We start from the raw sequence: 13,863 nt of genomic DNA on the forward strand, positions 1-13,863 counted from the left end.
GGCCTCTATTTCTGTAGTCAGGAGTTTGATTTGTCTGAACGTGGTTTCAATGCTTAACACCATCCAGGTGCGTGAACACCTGTTGGCAGAAAAGCTAAAACCTATCTTGAACTCCTCATCGTCAGTAAAAATTATAGGGATATTTCGTATTTGTAACCCCGTAGGGATTATATTGGCGTTTAAGCAGTCTGTGAGAAACTTGGCATGGAGTTCTGTTCTCACAAGTTTCTTTTTTAGCCTCTCTAGTTGATTCAGATCTGTTTCATGTGCTGGTTGTATGGATGGATTTCTGTTACCTAATAACGAAGGACCACCAGCTATTTTTAGAATATATTCTTCTGAGTAGGCCAAAGTCTCTAACTCAGACATATAGTTAAATTATATAGTTGAAACAAACCACTAGTTATAGTGGACCACACCAGACCAGTGTCTGTGCTTGATATAGTAACGGCAAATGAGCAACCCAATATACCCTTGAGGGTTTGGGCAAAGGATATGGTAGGGTAAAAATACCTTCAAGGGGTTTTGTTATTGTACAATTCACATAGACTTTCCAACAATGTTTGAGGTCCTTATATGTATAAGACCAATAGTGCAAAGCAACAATCTCAAATATTCATGCAATTTATATCGGTCACTGCAAGTGATCCAAAATAGAAGAGAGGGAGAAGGTGTGTATGAAAAAAGTTCGTATTTAATACTCCAGAAATAAATTAAAAAGGGTACAGAAATATAACAATGTTATAAGAGAAAATGATTCAAGAATAACAATCAAACAAAAATTCTCTATAACAATTGTAAGCGCTTGTCCGCTTCTTCACAGTTGAACAATTAATTAAACAGACAAAGCGTATATGTCGACGTTTCGGTCTCTAGTCTTGAGTTGAAGAGACCATCCTCAGGACATATAAATCATATCTGGAAAAACCCTGAAAAGACAGAGTTGTAATTAAAAAACAATCTCAATCGCCTATATTGGGATGAAAATAATTTTGACTACTCTTCTATACATATCACACCATACCTCTATATTTAAAGATTCAACGTCTAACTGAATTCAAATAAACATTGAGCCAGCAATTTGTACATCCATTTGAGCGTTGTTACAGAACTTTGTTAAACAATGCATCTAAATTTCAAACAATTATACATTTGTATCAACTTTACATCACAAGCTGGGCGTGTTTATCATAACACTACTGTTTGTGTTAACCCTTTTTAAATATTTATAAACATTGTGTTTGCAGGATGTATTTGTCTTACTGAAGCACTCACATACTTGGAGTTCTAATCGAAAAGACTTTTGATTTAATCACACAGATTTTTAGATGGAAATTCCTACAACATGTAAGGGTATGGTCTTGATCACATACTCGAAATATTTATTTGCAAAACATTCTAACAGCCCTAAAGGCGGAGAAAAAGTTGGTATTATGCAATGGGAGAATTTGCATGTCCTTACACTCCATTTACTACAAAGTTTATAATCCAGTTACTAAATGCAAAGGTTTACAAATCACGAAATCTACCTATGATCTATATATACCTGATAAAATGGGGTCTTGTAGCCTCCAAATACACTTTATTGATGATTAAAAAAGGCGATCGATAATGCCCTGTGTAGAAATTAGAATAACTCGATTAGCACTGTTAGACTTTCAATGGGGCTGGGGTTAAAGGTTAACTTAAATGAGATCATACCTCCTGTATAGTAAGTGGCATATATAATCTTCCACTTGGATGTATTTCGGTTGCTTCAGCTCAAAATTACTCTCGCAGTTTAATGCGGACGGTTAAGAATTGTCGATCTGTTTGAGAAAATGCTTAAATCAATGCTACATTTAATCTATGGACAGCCAGTTTTTAAAAAAAATGCTTGATGTGTCATTACCTACTGCGTAAATTGATGTCGCACAGAGTCTTCCCCTTTACTTTAATTCTTTATGGAAGACAAGAGATCTGTAAATCAAAAGCAACAAAAATCTATGAAATATTTTGTTGCAGCATACCTATTCCTTAGTGTAATCAGGACTAATTTCAAGTTATCACCTGCATGAAGAGCTCAATGAATCGTCAGCGTGGCCGCATGCACCCAAAATGAAGCAAGGATTAAGTGCAGCCAAGTACTGTGTTTATAAAGCCAGTCGTTTGGAGATCGAAACAGGACTGACATTTTTTAGGCATATGTCGCTCACATAGATAGGACAAACTCCACCGCCATCTTTGAGTTGGCAAATTATTGTGGCTTACTTGGGAATTTCAATTTTAATCAGCAGTATAGCAAGGAGAACTGCTTTTTTACTGTAACATTTCCTTTATGTTACCTTAAATAAAATATCCTATCGTTAAAAAAAAAAAAAAAAAAAAAAAGAGGGAAATTGCTGTTTGGAGATTGAAACAGGACTAACATTATTTTAGGCATATGTCACTCCCATGGATAGAACTGATTCCGCCGCCATCTTTGAGTTGGCCAATTATTGTGGCTTACTTGGGAATGCTTCAGAAAAGGGGGTGGTGATGAACAGAGTGTCTGAATTAAGCAGACCACTCTTACCCAGTCCAAAGATCAGGGCTTGATCCATCACCGTTATTTAGCTCACTGCCCCATCCCAGCTCAGAACCTGGCTATATGCAAATTAGTCTGTCCCTGGCCCAGTGCATCATGGGAACAGGGCAGACCAAACTACCAAGCCAATTCTTCACCAGAAAGGATACAAGCTACCGGGGACCGGTTTCTGGCATTTCAGCCTCGTCGGCCCGGCTTGCTTGAATCCTGATGGAGCAGTGAGCAAGGGACTCATGTCTGAGTATACCCTGCCACATCTATAGTGGCCAAAAACGATTCAGAAAAGGGGGTGGTGATGAACAGAGTGTCTGAATTAAGCAGACCACTCTTACCCAGTCCAAAGATCAGGGCTTGATCCATCACCGTTATTTAGCTCACTGCCCCATCCCAGCTCAGAACCTGGCTATATGCAAATTAGTCTGTCCCTGGCCCAGTGCATCATGGGAACAGGGCAGACCAAACTACCAAGCCAATTCTTCACCAGAAAAGATACAAGCTACCGGGGACCGGTTTCTGGCATATCAGCCTCGTCGGCCCGGCTTGCTTGAATCCTGATGGAGCAGTGAGCAAGGGACTCATGTCTGAGTATACCCTGCCACACCTATAGTGGCCAAAAACGATTCAGAAAAGGGGGTGGTGATGAACAGAGTGTCTGAATTAAGCAGACCACTCTTACCCAGTCCAAAGATCAGGGCTTGATCCATCACCGTTATTTAGCTCACTGCCCCATCCCAGCTCAGAACCTGGCTATATGCAAATTAGTCTGTCCCTGGCCCAGTGCATCATGGGAACAGGGCAGACCAAACTACCAAGCCAATTCTTCACCAGAAAGGATACAAGCTACCGGGGACCGGTTTCTGGCATTTCAGCCTCGTCGGCCCGGCTTGCTTGAATCCTGATGGAGCAGTGAGCAAGGGACTCATGTCTGAGTGTACCCTGCCACACCTATAGTGGCCAAAAACGATTCAGAAAAGGGGGTGGTGATGAACAGAGTGTCTGAATTAAGCAGACCACTCTTACCCAGTCCAAAGATCAGGGCTTGATCCATCACCGTTATTTAGCTCACTGCCCCATCCCAGCTCAGAACCTGGCTATATGCAAATTAGTCTGTCCCTGGCCCAGTGCATCATGGGAACAGGGCAGACCAAACTACCAAGCCAATTCTTCACCAGAAAGGATACAAGCTACCAGGGATTGGTTTCTGGCATTCCAGCCTCGTCGGCCCGGCTTGCTTGAATCCTGATGGAGCAGTGAGCAAGGGACTCATGTCTGAGTATACCCTGCCACACCTATAGTGGCCAAAAACAATTCAGAAAAGGGGGTGGTGATGAACAGAGTGTCTGAATTAAGCAGACCACTCTTACCCAGTCCAAAGATAAGGGCTTGATCCATCACCGTTACTTAGCTCACTGCCCCATCCCAGCTCAGAACCTGGCTATATGCAAATGAGTCTGTCCCTGGCCCAGTGCATCAGGGGAACAGGGCAGACCAAACTACCAAGCCAATTCTTCACCAGAAAGGATACAAGCTACCGGGGACCGGTTTCTGGCATTTCAGCCTCGTCGGCCCGGCTTGCTTGAATCCTGATGGAGCAGTGAGCAAGGAACTCATGTCTGAGTATACCCTGCCACACCTATAGTGGCCAAAAACGATTCAGAAAAGGGGGTGGTGATGAACAGAGTGTCTGAATTAAGCAGACCACTCTTACCCAGTCCACTCTTATCCAGTCTGCTTAATTCAGGCACTCTGTTCATCACCACCCCCTTTTCTGAATCATTTTGTCCACCATAAGTGTGGAAGGGTATACTCAGATGTGAGTCCCTTGCTCATTGCACCATCAGGATTCAAGCAAGCCGGGCCGACGACGCCTGAAATGGCAGAAACCGGTCCCCGGAAGCTTGTTTCCTTCCCAGTACAAGAATTGGCTTGGTAGTTTGGTTTGCCCTGTTGTCATCATGCACTGGGACAGGAACAGACTAATTTGCATATAGCCAAGTTCTGAGCTGGGATGGTGCAGTGAGCTAAAAAACGGTGATGGATCAAGCCCTGATCTTTGGACTGGGTAAGAGTGGTCTGCTTAATTCAGGCACTCTGTTCATCACCACCCCCTTTTCTGAATCATTTTGTCCACCATAAGCGTGGAAGGGTATACTCAGATGTGAGTCCCTTGCTCATTGCACCATCAGGATTCAAGCAAGCCGGGCCGACGACGCCTGAAATGGCAGAAACCGGTCCCCGGAAGCTTGTTTCCTTCCCAGTACAAAAATTGGCTTGGTAGTTTGGTTTGCCCTGTTCCCATCATGCACTGGGACAGGAACAGACTAATTTGCATATAGCCAAGTTCTGAGCTGGGATGGTGCAGTGAGCTAAAAAACGGTGATGGATCAAGCCCTGATCTTTGGACTGGGTAAGAGTGGTCTGCTTAATTCAGGCACTCTGTTCATCACCACCCCCTTTTCTGAATCATTTTGTCCACCATAAGCGTGGAAGGGTATACTCAGATGTGAGTCCCTTGCTCATTGCACCATCAGGATTCAAGCAAGCCGGGCCGACGACGCCTGAAATGGCAGAAACCGGTCCCCGGAAGCTTGTTTCCTTCCCAGTACAAGAATTGGCTTGGTAGTTTGGTTTGCCCTGTTCCCATCATGCACTGGGACAGGAACAGACTAATTTGCATATAGCCAAGTTCTGAGCTGGGATGGTGCAGTGAGCTAAAAAACGGTGATGGATCAAGCCCTGATCTTTGGACTGGGTAAGAGTGGTCTGCTTAATTCAGGCACTCTGTTCATCACCACCCCCTTTTCTGAATCATTTTGTCCACCATAAGCGTGGAAGGGTATACTCAGATGTGAGTCCCTTGCTCATTGCACCATCAGGATTCAAGCAAGCCGGGCCGACGACGCCTGAAATGGCAGAAACCGGTCCCCGGAAGCTTGTTTCCTTCCCAGTACAAAAATTGGCTTGGTAGTTTGGTTTGCCCTGTTCCCATCATGCACTGGGACAGGAACAGACTAATTTGCATATAGCCAAGTTCTGAGCTGGGATGGTGCAGTGAGCTAAAAAACGGTGATGGATCAAGCCCTGATTTTTGGACTGGGTAAGAGTGGTCTGCTTAATTCAGGCACTCTGTTCATCACCACCCCCTTTTCTGAATCATTTTGTCCACCATAAGCGTGGAAGGGTATACTCAGATGTGAGTCCCTTGCTCATTGCACCATCAGGATTCAAGCAAGCCGGACCGACGACGCCTGAAATGGCAGAAACCGGTCCCCGGAAGCTTGTTTCCTTCCCAGTACAAGAATTGGCTTGGTAGTTTGGTTTGCCCTGTTCCCATCATGCACTGGGACAGGAACAGACTAATTTGCATATAGCCAAGTTCTGAGCTGGGATGGTGCAGTGAGCTAAAAAACGGTGATGGATCAAGCCCTGATCTTTGGACTGGGTAAGAGTGGTCTGCTTAATTCAGGCACTCTGTTCATCACCACCCCCTTTTCTGAATCATTTTGTCCACCATAAGCGTGGAAGGGTATACTCAGATGTGAGTCCCTTGCTCATTGCACCATCAGGATTCAAGCAAGCCGGGCCGACGACGCCTGAAATGGCAGAAACCGGTCCCCAGAAGCTTGTTTCCTTCCCAGTACAAGAATTGGCTTGGTAGTTTGGTTTGCCCTGTTCCCATCATGCACTGGGACAGGAACAGACTAATTTGCATATAGCCAAGTTCTGAGCTGGGATGGTGCAGTGAGCTAAAAAACAGTGCTGGATCAAGCCCTGATCTTTGGACTGGGTAAGAGTGGTCTGCTTAATTCAGGCACTCTGTTCATCACCACCCCCTTTTCTGAATCATTTTGTCTACCATAAGCGTGGAAGGGTATACTCAGATGTGAGTCCCTTGCTCATTGCACCATCAGGATTCAAGCAAGCCGGGCCGACGACGCCTGAAATGGCAGAAACCGGTCCCCGGAAGCTTGTTTCCTTCCCAGTACAAGAATTGGCTTGGTAGTTTGGTTTGCCCTGTTCCCATCATGCACTGGGACAGGAACAGACTAATTTGCATATAGCCAAGTTCTGAGCTGGGATGGTGCAGTGAGCTAAAAAACGGTGATGGATCAAGCCCTGATCTTTGGACTGGGTAAGAGTGGTCTGCTTAATTCAGGCACTCTGTTCATCGCCACCCCCTTTTCTGAATTACTTGGGAATGCAGTAGGCCACCCCGCCCAAGCGATCAAGGGGGCGTCCAAAGAAGAGCCTGGGTGTCTCTGGAGGCAAAGCACCAGCCAAATACCAGTCACAGAGCCAGCCCTGATAGCAACCCTCTTCCCCATTGCATTGACTGTTTGGAATGTCCTTCCCCACACTGTCTTGTCAAAGGCACCTGTCTGTTGGACTGGGTCACCACATCCATGTGGTTTCTACTCTTGACGGACTCCGGACATCGCCTTTCTCACGGAAACCTGGATGAACGCCTCATCAGCGCCCGACATCGCCATAGCCATCCCGGACGGTTACAAGATCATCCGAAGGGACCGCATCAACCAAACAGGAGGAGGCATCGCCATCGTCCACAAGAACTCCATCCGCATCACGACCAGCGCTGACGACACCCTCACAGCCGCTGAACATCTCCACTTCCAGATTCACACCGACCCCAAGACTACACTTAGAGGCACCCTCGTCTACAGACCCCCAGGACCCCGCACACAATTCAGCGAAGACATCACTGACTTTATCAGCCCACACGCCCTCTCCTCCGAGGACTACATTCTCCTAGGGGACCTCAACTTCCACATGGAAAAGAACAACGATAGCAACACCACCACCCTTCTGGACAACCTCGCCAATCTCGGACTCAAACAACTGGTCAACACCTCCACCCATTACGCCGGACACACGCTCGACGCAATCTTCTCCTCCAGCAAGCACATCTCTTTCAATCACCCCACAGGACTTCACTGGACGGACCACAGCTGCGTCCACTTCAACTTCAGAAAAACCACGACACACCTCCACCCACAACAAGTCCCCCGCAGAAACTGGAACAAAATTACCACCGACCAGCTCACCACAGCGCTAAACCAAATCCCTCCCACCAGATCATCGGACCCAAACCATGCAGCCATCAATCTCGCACAATGGATCACCCGCTGCGCTGACGAATTAGCACCCATGAAAAACCACCACAACAAGCCAGGAAACAAAAAAGCCACCTGGTTCAATGACGACCTCAAAAACTCCCCAAAAAACTGCAGCACCCTCGAGAAAACCTGGCGAAAAAACCCAACCACAGACAACATGACCGCCCTCAAGGACGCCACCCGCAAACACCACCAGCTGATCCGATCCACCAAGAAATCAGCATTCAAGGATCGACTCGACAACAATGCCCACAACAGCAAGGAACTCTTCAGCATCGTCAAAGAGCTTACCAACCCCAGCGCCGGCACCAACAACATCACCCCCTCTCAAGAACTCTGCGACTCTCTAGCCTCGTTCTTCCACAGCAAGATCGCTGACATACATAACAGCTTCGGCGAACAATCCACTCCCCTCACCACCGAACTGAAGCCCCCCACCACCACCCTTTGCGCCTGGACCCCAATCAGCACCGAAGACACCATCCGCTTGATGAATTCCATCCACTCCGGATCACCAACCGATCCATGCCCCCACCACATCTTCAACAAGGCCATCTCCGTCATCGCACCCCAACTCCGGGACATCATCAACTGCTCCTTCAACACCGCTACCTTCCCGGAAAGCTGGAAACATGCCGAACTCAGTGCCCTCCTGAAGAAACCTACAGCAGACCCCACCGAACTTAAGAACTACCGCCCCATCTCGCTCCTCCCATTCCCTGCCAAAGTCATAGAGAAAACTGTCAACAACCAGCTCGCCGCCTTCCTCGAGTCTAACGGCTCCCTCGACCCCACACAGTCCGGCTTCCGAGCAAAACACAGCACCGAGACCGCCCTCATCGCAGCCACAGACGACATCCGAACACTACTCGACAACGGGGAAACAGCCGCCCTCATCCTCCTGGACCTCTCAGCAGCGTTTGACACGGTCTGCCATAGCACCCTCATACAATGCCTCAGCAACGTCGGGATACAAGAAAACGCATTGGACTGGATCATCTCGTTCCTCGCCGGAAGAACCCAGAGAGTCAGCCTCCCCCCCTTCAGGTCAGAGGCTTCCGAAGTCATCTGTGGAGTACCACAAGGATCATCTCTCAGCCCCACGCTCTTAAACGTCTACATGAGCCCCCTCGCATCCATCGCATGCCAGCACAACCTTAACATCATCTCCTACGCTGACGACACACAGCTGATCCTCTCCCTCACCAAAGACCCAAACACCGCCAAAACCAACCTACACGAAGGGATGAAAGACGTAGCCGAGTGGATGAAGAACAGCCGCCTAAAACTGAATTCAGACAGGACAGAAGTCCTCATCCTTGGATCATCCCCCTCCGCATGGGATGACTCATGGTGGCCTCCGGCCCTAGGCAGCGCGCCCAAACCTACGGACCATGCTTGCAACCTAGGATTCATACTAGACTCCTCCCTCTCAATGACCAGACAAATCAATGCCGTCTCGTCATCTTGTTTTAACATCTTACGCATGCTCCGAAAGATCTTCCGATGGATCCCCACCGAAACAAGAAAGACGGTCACCCAAGCACTTGTCACAAGCCGACTGGACTACGGAAATACCCTCTACGCCGGAACCACAGCCAAATTACAGAAAAATCTCCAACGCATTCAGAACGCCTCCGCCCGACTCATCCTAGACATACCACGCCACAACCACATTTCCGGTCACCTGAGAGACCTTCACTGGCTCCCCGTCAACAAGAGAATCAAGTTCTGTCTCCTCACCCACGCACACAAGGCCCTCAACGACCTAGGACCCAGTTACCTCAACACGCGCCTGACCTTCTACACCCCCACCCGCCATCTACGATCGTCCAATCAAGCCCTCGCCGCGATCCCACGCATCCGAAGAGCCACCATGGGAGGAAGATCATTCTCCTACTTAGCAGCCAAAACCTGGAATTCTCTTCCCACCGACCTCCACCTTACACAGAACCACCTCTCCTTCAGAAAACAACTCAAAACATGGCTGTTTGATAAATAGCGAACCCCCTCCCTCAAGCGCCTTGAGACCCTTTGGGTGAGTAGTGCGCTATACAAATTTTGACTTGACTTGACTTGACTCTTGGATCTCATTTACCATGACTGTCAACTCACTGCTCCATCACCACGTTCATGTAAATCTGCCCGCACCCCTCACATGTCATCTTTGTAAATAAAATACCTTACACACTTCAATTGGTGCAGCTTTGTTTTTAGTGCAATATTTACAGTGTTCAAAATGTCCATGAAGTATCCAAAAGATGTACAGTAGGTAGGCCTGGATAATTAGGAGGCACCTAGGGAGACACAACAGAACAACAGTCACTGTCGTTAGTGTGGCATCACAGACATAAAACTACACCAACCATCTACATAAGTCAACACACAGACAACACAATGTGCAACAAGTGTCAACAGAGTTCTGTATACGTTCGCAGGTGAAATGTCACTGCCACATTTCCACACACAGGTGACTCTACATGTGCCTGTCTGCACCATCCGCGCATAGCCCTTCACGACAACAACAATCACACCAGACAATGTACAATTTGTACCTCGTCACCCACCTTCAAGTGAAGTAGCGGGTTGAGGAAAATTGAATTTTGCCTTGTCATGTGTGCCTACGTGTTCCCCATCCTATGATATATGTGCATGATCGATATGCATATATCCCCCTATGATCGATTAAAGACGCAATTATAGTTGTGTCCAACGTTAGTATGCCAGTTTCCAGTTCTCGTGAAAGCAACGAGTATTAGGCCTATGTTGCCCATGTTTTACATTATGCACGTTAATTCATTGAATTGTCCCCGTTTCTAGGCCTCAAAAGGGCCCGGACACCAGATTCAAGCTCCAGTCTCCTGAACCCACTCCGAGGAGCGATGCAGCCCCCACCTGCATCCCTGACCCTTCACTTACTTCCTGCCACGCAGCGCGGTGCCCGGCCTGGCTCTGCCTGCCTGTCTGCCAAGAATATGTTATGCCTCTAGTTATCAGTTCAGCTCTCCGTCTTCACATTCCTAAGCTACTGAACCACATAAACAGCTTCAGCTATGGTCTAGTCTTTCTGTCTCCATGCAAGTGAATTACTGTATTAATATTCATAGAAGATTCATAGCACACGCAATACACGAAGAATATATGCATGCACCAGCCTTAGTGTCAAGTATCCTTTGCCCTGATAACTTTTAGATTCTATCAACATGTACTCCAAAACACCAGATACCAGATATGCTATAGGTACATGTCGTCCTGACATCGCAGACTTTCGTCTCCTCTTCTAGTGCAGAAGTCATAGCCCCCAGTTCTCCCCGGTAACACGTCATGGCCCGTTTGCGCGCACCACTAGGTTAAAGGTTCCAGCTGCTCAGGTAGCCCCCTCTATGTATCCACCCACTTTATGACACTTCTGTGATGTTTTCATCACATGTCTACGTGCACGCCCTGTGCACGCCTTCTTTTCACGCCCATGTGTTCTTATCGTACGCTTGTCACTAGTTACGCCTACTGTATGTAATGTAATTGTGATGTTTTACTATATATATCATGTATTGTTGATGAAACGTTGCAGCTACCTTCTATGCCATTCTATTTCAGGCTGTCCCGATCCTGTCCCTTCCCTTATGCCTGAATAAAGCCCGTTCGACTCAGATACATCGGATCTTGCCTCTTATTTATTGAGCTATCTGTTTTATTAATGTATTCAAAAATAGTACCGGTAATTAATTATTTATTTACCACATAATGGCGCCCGAATAGGGACGAGCCCCTTCCCCACGCGCCGGCGATGTAACGCAGGCCCCCTGACCCTTCTACAGCCGTGACGGAACTCTACCGTGCACGTGCAGATATTTCTGCTTCAAGTCTCCCTCAGGCCCACGGAGGAGACGGAAACTGCGGTCCGGCATCCAGACGAGGCGGTGTGGAATGCGGTTCGTCCCGACCAGAGCCCAAGCCGAGAGAGCAAGGTCCGAGGTATCCGGAGGCCCACCTGTAACCGAAGACAGAGGTCCGAAGCGCATGCGTAGTAACCAGACGTCGTAGCAGTCCAGTCCAGTCCGAGGCCTTCAGTTTCTGCTTCCCGGTGAGTACCGTTGCGGGGGAAGTATCTAGACAGGTTCATTAGTTTGTTCCTGGTCCGATGGGTTTGGGTACACAGATCCAGTCCGACGTGTCCATCTAGGTGGATACGGTATGACGTGTCTCTTTATGAGACCGGTATGTTCTGTACTGTTTTAGCAGTGCATCCAGTAATTCTAGTAAGTCCGTTCTCGAGAAATTCAAGTGTTATGTTTTCAGCGTATCAGGTAGAATTCTGTTCGAACTGTTATTAATGTATTTCTATGTCGTGGTATGAGTGATTTGTTTGCCATTTCATTACTGTGATTATTGTGTATTGTGTTCGCAAGTATAATTCAGCCATGCCTCTGTTCTCGAAATTACGTCAGATCAGAACCAGAAAGGGGTTACTCGAAGAATCAGTTCCTGTCCCTCCTAGGGACAGTCCTGGACATTTTATGTATCACAAGCATGGTTTAAATGCCATATTATATCTAGACTTATGGGTGGATTACACCAAACATCTTGAAGAGAAATATAGATGGCCTGTATCAGGTACATGGGATGCCGAGTGCATCATGCGAGTAGAAGAAGCATTATGGAAAAAGAAAGCCAGACAGTCCCAGAAAGATGCCATCGAGTTATGGCGCAAAGAATCTCATAAAAGAACCGAAAAAGAATTCAGAAAAGCAGAGTTAAGTAGGGAATCCGCAGAAAAAGCCCAAGAAAGGGAATTAATTGAAGAAGGTGAACGAGTTAGAGCAGAACAGTCAGACAGACAGAGAAATGCCCTTATTAAAGGCATGTATCCTCTTCTTGCCGAGGGCTTGCCGAAGGCAACCCCGGAAGCACCCTGTAATCTACCGCCACCATTGGTCCCGATTAAGCTACGTCATAAACCGACCGCAGCTGAAATTTTTCTTTCGTCCTATTTGGACGACACAGTCCCGGAATATGTAAATCGTATTCCGCCTGCTCACGCTCAGCATCCTGTAAATAATGTAATTCCTGTTCCTCCAGCCACTGGTCCCGGGGACTCTATTAATGTGCCAGTGCCCCCGGACCAGCCCACATTAGGTGTACCCGTTTTGCCAGCCACTCTACCAGCACGTACAGTATTAACTGACGATTCCAGTTCAGGAGGTGCGGGGGGAGGTGCTCCTATCACCCCGCCTCAAGTAAGACGACTGACGCCGCGAGACGCAGCGTTACAGCGTACGCCAAAAGTGGCTACATACGCAGACCTCAAGAGACTTCTTACCGACTGTATATATGATCCAGTCCCAGGCGAAGATCACATGGTATTATATTCAGTACGTTTAAGACGGGTTGCCAACTTTTTGGTCACCCTGCCCGACATGAAGGATCATCTAGACAGAATATATCGTTTTGTCCGTACAGGAGAGAATCCAGGAAGTATTCACGAAGCTATGGCACACAGAAAAGCCGAGATTCAACATATGATTTTACAGTTCTTGATTAACTGTTTAATAAGAGAACAAGATTATCCTGATAAAGATCAAGACGAGATGAAAGGCCTAACTAGGTGGAGTGACAATATAGCCGAGGGAAAACACAAGACACTAGGTAGTATAGAAAGTATGTACAAGAAAATTCGTAAGGAAATTATAAGTATACACCAGAAGGAGGAAGCAAAAAGAGCAACCGAGAAAGAGAATGACTCTTCCAGTGAAGAGGTAGACAGCGAGAATCCCTCCAGAATAGCGTATGTAGGTAGAACTAGACTTTCCGACCGACATTCATGTCTAGATTACAAGAAAGTTTTTCCTCCTCCAGTACCAGAACAGTGTTCTCTTGAACAAGTATTCCAGGCCACCGATCAAATTCTGAAATCACGAATAGGTTATAGTGAGCCTAGTACCATGCATGAACAAGAGCTAGCCCGATCAGCAGTACGATGGACTAGTGATTCCACCACGTTTCCAGATGAAATAGTGGCCCAAACGTTTCTGAAACTGCCCCCAGCCGAGCAGCGTCTGGTGGGTACGTATATGATCCAACACCTCATTACATTGTATGAGGATCAGCATTCTGATCCAGGTCCTTTACATGATGTGCTGAACGAGTTACTCCAATACAGAT

At 47.0% G+C, this 13,863-nt stretch overlaps 1 long non-coding RNA gene across 1 annotated transcript; it reads right to left on the bottom strand.

Moving 5' to 3' along the window:
* Positions 1-1,626: 1,626 nt before the first annotated feature.
* Positions 1,627-9,999, bottom strand: LOC144782940 (uncharacterized). The gene is made up of 3 exons (XR_013601324.1): positions 9,884-9,999; positions 1,892-1,959; positions 1,627-1,808 (listed from the first exon to the last, which is right to left on the bottom strand). It is a non-coding gene; the product is annotated as an uncharacterized LOC144782940 (long non-coding RNA).
* Between the last annotated feature and the right edge of the window lie 3,864 nt (positions 10,000-13,863).

Source organism: Lissotriton helveticus, chromosome 9 (genome assembly GCF_964261635.1).
Source record: "Lissotriton helveticus chromosome 9, aLisHel1.1, whole genome shotgun sequence".
Taxonomy (NCBI): domain Eukaryota; kingdom Metazoa; phylum Chordata; class Amphibia; order Caudata; family Salamandridae; genus Lissotriton; species Lissotriton helveticus.